The sequence below is a fragment of the Nannobrachium achirus genome (assembly GCF_963921795.1).
Source record: "Nannobrachium achirus genome assembly, chromosome: 14".
Classification (NCBI taxonomy): domain Eukaryota; kingdom Metazoa; phylum Chordata; class Actinopteri; order Myctophiformes; family Myctophidae; genus Nannobrachium; species Nannobrachium achirus.
In genome coordinates, this window is record NC_137821.1 from 20,240,201 (window position 1) to 20,247,700 (window position 7,500).

Here is a 7,500-nt window from a genome sequence, read left to right on the forward strand (position 1 = left end):
TGGATGACGTAGTTCCGGCCACCATTTTAAATTCATTTTCTGCAAACAGAATAGTACAAAATTATTAGTAAACTATTAGCCTATTTTTGGCTGTCGATGCCATATTCTGAGAGGACATTGCTCCTTCATTGGCTGTTGGCACACACAGTCAGCCACGTGAGCAGTCCTAGACAATCAAGCAAAAGCCAAAGTTGACATGGAAGTAGCCAAAGTGGGCGTGGAATTAAGCGGATTGTATTATTAGATATTTGTGCAAATTAGATCATTCTATGGATCAGAAATGTGGTTACTGCTGTTTGAATCTGTTTGAAAGTACAAGTAAAGGCTCATTTATCCGTTGTTGCATGACTCTTAGATATTGTTTGACAAAAGTTGACTATTTCTACTGTAAAAGAGACACGGGCGATCATGACAAAACAAATCAATAATTAATTATTTAGGAGAATAATTGTCATCCAAAGAGAAAATCACTTTGAGTTGGTCTGCTGATGTTATCTCTTCTCTCCTCCTTCTGACTCTGTAAAGAGGTTTCCCCTAAACATGGGAAGAGGAGCCCCAGTCTGGTCCTGGAGGAACCAAAACCTCCACAACATGAAGAAAGTAGCTGCTGTCTCGTCCAGGAGGAACCCCACACTCCACAACACGTGGAAAGTAGCCTAAGTCTCGTCCAGGAGGCACCCCACACTCCACAACACGAGGAGAGGAGGCCCATTCTGGTCTGGGAGGAGCCAGAACCTGAGGAGGAGAGGAGGCCCAGTCCGGTCCAGGAGGAGCCAGAGCCTCCACAACATGAGGAAGAGAGCCTCAGTCTCCTCCAGGAGACACCAGAGCCTCCACGGATTAAAGAGGAACAGGAAGAGGACACTGATGTGTCGCCATTGACATTACTACATAGGAAGGTCACGTGTGACACTCTCTCAGGTAAAAAGATCAAAACAAAATAATCACTTTATTAGTTTGTTGGTTAGCTAGTTAAAAGCCTATCAGCACAGAGTGGCTGCTAGGTCACACAGGGATTCCCTCAGAGCAATTTAGTCTCTGCACACTGTCAATATTGAATTGGTCCACTGCCTAGACTGAATTGGTAGCTTTGTGTGTCACCATTATAGTGGATTAAAGATTTGACACCAGAACATGGCACTGTGCAATAGTTTAATTTGATTACATGGTATCAAGCTGGAATTCCATGTAATCATGTAAAATAATAAGTCCAATCACATTTCATCTTCAATGAAATAATACTAATAATGGAATAAAACCTTGAACCTGTGAATGCTCATGTGATTCATGTGTGACCCTTACTTCAATCAGTGAAGTACAGTGCTGAATGTGAGAAATATTAAGACCAATATGAATGTACAAATATTGGTAATGTATTTTTTGGCTTTTTCTGCCTTTATGGATAGTATAACTGTGTAGTAGTAGATAGACAGAAAATGGGGAGAGAGAGACGGGAAGTGGCACGTAGCAAAGGTCGTCTGGATCAGGATTCGAGAATTGCAGCCTAGGTCCCCGGACCGCAAGGCCGGCGGTCGGGTCCCAAATATTGGTAATTTGCCAATACATTATTTTGTGAAATAAACAGTTTATATGTTACTGGTAGTTATACTGTCAAATTCATTTATTTGAAACTATATCATTGTTTTATTTGAAGTCCTTCGTGTCCTTTTATTTGGCCTTTGAGCCCTCAAATATTTGACAACACAAAAAGCCTGGTGGCTTTGACCCTAAAATGACGAAATTCCAGGCCTGCATGATATGTAAGGTTGTTGAATGATTAACTATAAGTTATTTGTACTTGATTCCCACAGACCAACACAAGGAGATGTCTACTGCATCTATACAGATGGTCTCCAAAAGATCTTCAACATTGTCAGAGGAACAGCGAGTGACTGACCAGGGATATGCACTGTTGGATCCAAGACTGCAACCTGTAGTAATGTTGCACAAGATAGGTATGTACTGTTTTTACCCTACCATCTGTAGATCCCTTCTCTATTACTTAAACACTTTTAAAACCTTGGGCTGGGGACTGGGGCAACGAATATCTTTTTAGTTTAGTTTTTTAGTCAGATGGCATCAAAAGAAAAATCTAGTCAGAGTTTAAATACCGGTATGTTGATGACTTCAACTCTGGAATTAAATATTTTTATTGAATGTTTAAAGCCCATTAATACTGCACCCTAATATCAAACAGAGCGAGAGCTCTGCTATCAGCCTCCCTGTTCTCTAAGGCCGCGCTCACACATGTGCGCCACGCATCATCATCTTATCGTCTGAGAATGGCCACTGGGGGCGCCGTACTAATGCATTGTCAATGGAAGGTTGTTTGGTTTTTTGTCGTTGCCGTGTCTCTAGCTCAACCGCAGCCTGTACGCTCTTGAAGAGACACGGCAACGACAAAAAACCAAACAACCTTCCATTGACAATGCATTAGTACGGCGCCCCCAGTGGCCATTCTCAGACGATAAGATGATGATGCGTGACGCAGATGTCTGTACGGCGCCTTAGGCTCCTCACACAGGACCTCAAAATGGAAATATGTGTGTTTCACTATGCTTTAATGTGTATATCCTGGGTTTAAGTTATATGTGTTGTATTTCTTTTACCAAAATCACACCACAGAGACTGTCTGCCTGCCGTTCCCTCTCACACCACAATAGACAGAAACAATGTTTAATCTTCTGTGAATATAAAACATATATTCTTTATCGAATCTCTTAATTACGCCAACATTGTTCATGTGAAACAGCTTTTTATGCTCATTTATTGAAATGATAAAAATCGCTTTTGTCATTTTGCGTTTTGGGTTTAAGCGAGCCCCTCTGGCCAGCACAGAGCTCGGCAGGGTGGGCACACAGCCGCCTCTCGCTGGCAGGTATGCGCTGGCTTGGGAGAAACCCTGCTGTAGAGATGGCTCTTTGGAGGAGATGTGCGGCGTAAGGCATATGCCCAAACGGGAGTTCCCTGGCCGCTGCGATCACGTTGCGTGCACTGTCGATGGTCAGCTTGCTGACTTAATTTTCAATGTTCCACTCTCGGGCCACTTGCGTGGCAGACACATTGGGGTAGATCACAGTTGCGCCCACTAGAATGAACTTCACTCAGTTATCACAGTGCGCAGAGCAAGCATGGTGTAGGCAAAGTGCCTCTCCTCCGTCTTTATAACCGTCAACGCATGCGTCCGAAGTTCCCACTCCCCGTCAAAATAATGCAAATTACTGAGTGAAGTCCAATAGTCTTCAGTGAGCGCAACTGTGCTTCTCTGACCTAAAGCCACCACCACGTTGGCTCTCTCGTTGCTAACTACTCGTGTCATCTCGCATGTCAGTGCATTTGCTTCCTGATTGCCCAAACTACGGAGTGGACCAAGGTTCAAACATCACCGTGTTAATCGTGCATCAAAAACATAAGGGCTGTTACAAATGTTGGGATTTACCAACTGGCAGCCAATTCTCCCCTTCAAAGTCTGTGTCATACGTACCGGTATGTATGTATTTATGTATGTATGTATGTATGTATGTATGTACATACATATAATTGAAATTATGAAGGTCAAACTAATGCTTTTCTCACTTTTAATCTTTTGCCCAGACTTCCTCGCTGTGTCTGAAAAGGAGGTTTCCCCTAAGCAGCAGGATAGGAGCCACAGTGTGGTCCAGGAGGAGCTACTTCCAAGATCAGAGCAGGCTGATGTATCAACGCAGACATTACTGCCAGTGAAGAGTGAAGGTGATGATGGAGACGGAGAGACAGAGCCTCTAGCCAGCACCTCAGCCGAACACATGAAAACACAAGCTGATGTAGAGGACCGTGGCAATAAACCGCTCCTCCCTTCACACTGTTCTGAATCTAACACTGAGGACAGTGCTGAGCGGAGGACCATGGTAGCTTTAAATGCAACGCAATCCCACACAACACAAAATTCGGATGGAGATGGCAGCAAGCTTTGCAGCAAGACATTGTCAAAACAACCTTACTCCCTGAGAAGTCACACGGGGAAGAAAGGGATTCACACAGGGAAAAAAGTCTTTAGTTGTACAGATTGTGGAAAAACGTTTAAGCTAAAAGCAAGTGTGCAGAAGCACGCAAAGATTCATAAAGGAAAAAAGCCCTTTACATGTAAAGTGTGTGGCAAAGGCTGGCTTGAAAGGACATATCTAAAAATCCACATGAGAAGTCATACAGGGGAAAAGCCCTTTACTTGTAAAGTTTGTGGTAAAGGCTGTAGTCAGAGGTTTGATCTAAAAAGACACATGATGCTTCATACAGGAGAAACTCCCTTTACTTGTAAAGTGTGTGGCAAAGGCTGGAGTCAAATGACTAATCTCAAAACACACATGAGAACTCACACAGGGGAAAAGCCCTTTACCTGTAAAGTTTGTGGCAAAGGCTATGTTAAATCAAGTAATCTAAAAACACACATGAAGTATCATACAGGGGAAAAGTCACTTACTTGTGAAGTTTGTGGAAAAGGCTTTAGTCGATTAGATCATCTGAAAACACACATGAGGTCGCATACAGCTGAAAAACCCTTTTCTTGTGCAGTTTGTGGCAAAAGCTGTAGTCGAATGGATCATCTAAAAATACACATGAGGATTCATACAGGGGAACTGCCCGTTACTTGTAAAGTTTGTGGAAAGGGCTTTGTTAACTCGAGTAAACTGAAAACACACATGGTGACTCATACAGGGGAAAAGCCCTTTACTTGTACTGTTTGTGGCAAAGGCTATACTCAAAAGGGTTATCTAAAAATACACATGAGGATTCATACAAATGAAAATCCCTATACTTGTTCAGTGTGTGGTCAAGACTATCTTCGAATGGGTTGCCTAAAAAAACACATGAGGACTCATACAGGCAGAAAAATGTTTTAGTTGCAATGTGTGGCCAATGGTTAACAAAATGCACATTTGAAGATATGAGGATTTATACTGCGGAAAAGCTATTTGTTGAACAATAGCAATTTTATTTTAATTTTTTTCCCCAAACGAGCTGCAAAGTTGACACACGATAAAACACATGACAAGTGTATTATTCTAAGCCAGGATGACCATGACAAGTCATAGATAGTCAAGTTTCTGTTGATTATCATCTTGTATGGATTTTGATTTATTTTTCTTTTTACATACATCTTGATATTTTTATATCTTTACTTGAAACTGCAATGATGGGAGCTTGTACAATTTTTCTTCCACCCTGTGTTATTGTTGTAATAAAGTTGAATCTGTTTATGGAATATACTGTGTGTTGTTTGGACTGTCAAGTTATCATAGTAGTACATATTTGGTAGGTGCCTAAGAGACATGATCCTACATCTGCGTGAGTTTATAGTTTACAGAGAAATAGAGCCAACACAAAGGATCTGTGGCATGCACGGGGACCACCCAAAAACACCCCAATTTTCATTGGCCTCACTCTGCACACCCACCGCTCTGCACCCACTATGCTCAGGGGCTGAGCCCTTGATCTTGTCAGGACCTTGCTCTGTCCCAGCTTACACTACCCCTACAACAAATTGATTTGATTGGATACATTTTCCATCTAAACTTTAATTTCCTTGTAAAATGGACAAAACTGACTTCTATCTAATGTGTGACTCGGTCTGTGCCAGGTTACTATAAGGTTGAGAAATAGCTGGTTGATCTTTTCCATGGTAACAGAACTGTGGCCAATGATTGTTAATTGCAATATGGCTTAGGCTATTCCACAAAATACTCCATGTATGTACCTGTTGATACAGTACCTTTAAATATATCCATCTATACCAGCATCATATATGGTCCATATGTTGTATCCATAAAATTCACACCGGTGTGAAGTGAGCAGTGCTTTTTATGAGTTAATTTCAGAAGTGTCCCTCAAAGCTTGGCCAATGAGCCAAGTGTGGGACATATACGGACATACATACAAACAGACAAAGCCTCAAAAATAGGATATAGGCCTAGAAGACATGATGTAGGAGAGAGGGTGGAGGACAGGTTGTTTGGAATCAGACCGAATCTTTTCCCTGCGGTGACACAGTCTCACCACAGGGACGCAGTGTTGTCCTTTTGTAGTTAGTTTTGTCAGTTTTGCCATTACATTTTTAGTAAGATATAGACCCGCTATGGGGTCATGCCCAAGCTACCTCAACCCTATGTTCCCTCAGCCTTATGTTCCCTCAGCCCTATGTTCCCTCAACCCTATGTTTCCCCCAGCCCTATGTTCCCTCAATTCCAAAATAGACCCTATGTTCCCTCAGCCCTATGTTCCCTCAACCCAAAAATAGACCCTATGTTCCCTCAGCCCTATGTTCCCTCAGCCCAAAATAGGGCCCTGCCCAGGATGGTGTCTCTAGTCGGGCTTGAGTCGCGGAGGATGGTCCCTGGAGCTCCGGAGGTTCCAGGGACCCCCTGGGCTGGTTCTCCCTGTCCCTGCCTTATAATGTTAGCCAGTGCCTAAAGTGGGCACTCCCTCCATCACGGAGGTATAGAGGCCGGCGCTGGGTGGCGCTCTGCCCAGAAGGGTGTCCCAAGTCGGGCTGAGGGTCCGGCACGTCGGCCCTGGTGCTCTGGTGGTCCGTGGATCCCCGCCGGTCCCTGGGGAATCCTCCCCGTGTCCTCCTTTGAAATTCTATCGGGCGGTAAAAGCAAACACCTAACAGAACGGAGCTCTCCCCCCTCTCCCCTCTGAGGGGGGAAAAAGAACCAGGATTTGGGACGGAGCCTGGAGGTGGTCTAGGAGCCAGGGCTCCTCTCCCTCCTCCTTCCTTTGAAAAACTCTCCTGCAGTAAATGGGAACACCCTCCATCACGGAGGTATAGAGGCTGGCGCTGGGTGGCGCCCGGCCCAGGAAGGTGTCCTAAGTCGGGCTAGAGGTGCGGAGGGTGGTCCCTGGAGCTCTGGAGGTTCCAGGGTACTCTGGAGGTTCCAGGTTCCAGCCCAAATAGGGCTGAGGGAACATAGGGCTGAGGGAACATAGGGTCTATTTTTGGTCTGAGGGAACATAGGGCTGAGGGAACAAAGGGTCCTATTTTGGGATGAGGGAACATAGGGCTGAGGGAACATAGGGCTGAGGGAACATAGGGCTGAGGGAACATAAGGCTGAGGGAACATAAGGCTGAGGGAACATAGGGTTGAGGTAGCTTGAGCATGGACCCGGTCTACAGTATTTCACATATATTTATGCAAGAACAATTGTGGCTCAGTGGCTCAAATTGTAAGATATACTATACATTGTGTGTGTGTGTGTGTGTGTGTGTGTGTGTGTGTGTGTGTGTGTGTGTGTGTGTGTGTGTGTGTGTGTGTGTGTGTGTGTGTGTGTGTGTGTGTGTGTGTGTGTGTGTGTGTGTGTGTGTGTGTGTGTGTGTGTGTTGTATTAATATTTTATTGAATGCAATAACAACAACTTCTTTTTCAATATGTTACATTTCTATGAGTCTGGAATCCCAATCGATGTCACTTTCACAGGCAGTATTCTGAACTGTCCACATGTCTCGTACACGTCTGTCGCAGATCA

General features: G+C 44.1%; 1 long non-coding RNA gene across 1 annotated transcript; it reads left to right on the forward strand.

The window, feature by feature from the left end:
• Window positions 1-797: 797 nt before the first annotated feature.
• LOC308298515 lies at window positions 798-5,161 on the forward strand. The gene is made up of 3 exons (XR_013962723.1): window positions 798-921; window positions 1,812-1,955; window positions 3,595-5,161. It is a non-coding gene; the product is annotated as an uncharacterized lncRNA (long non-coding RNA).
• The last annotated feature ends 2,339 nt before the right edge of the window (window positions 5,162-7,500 follow it).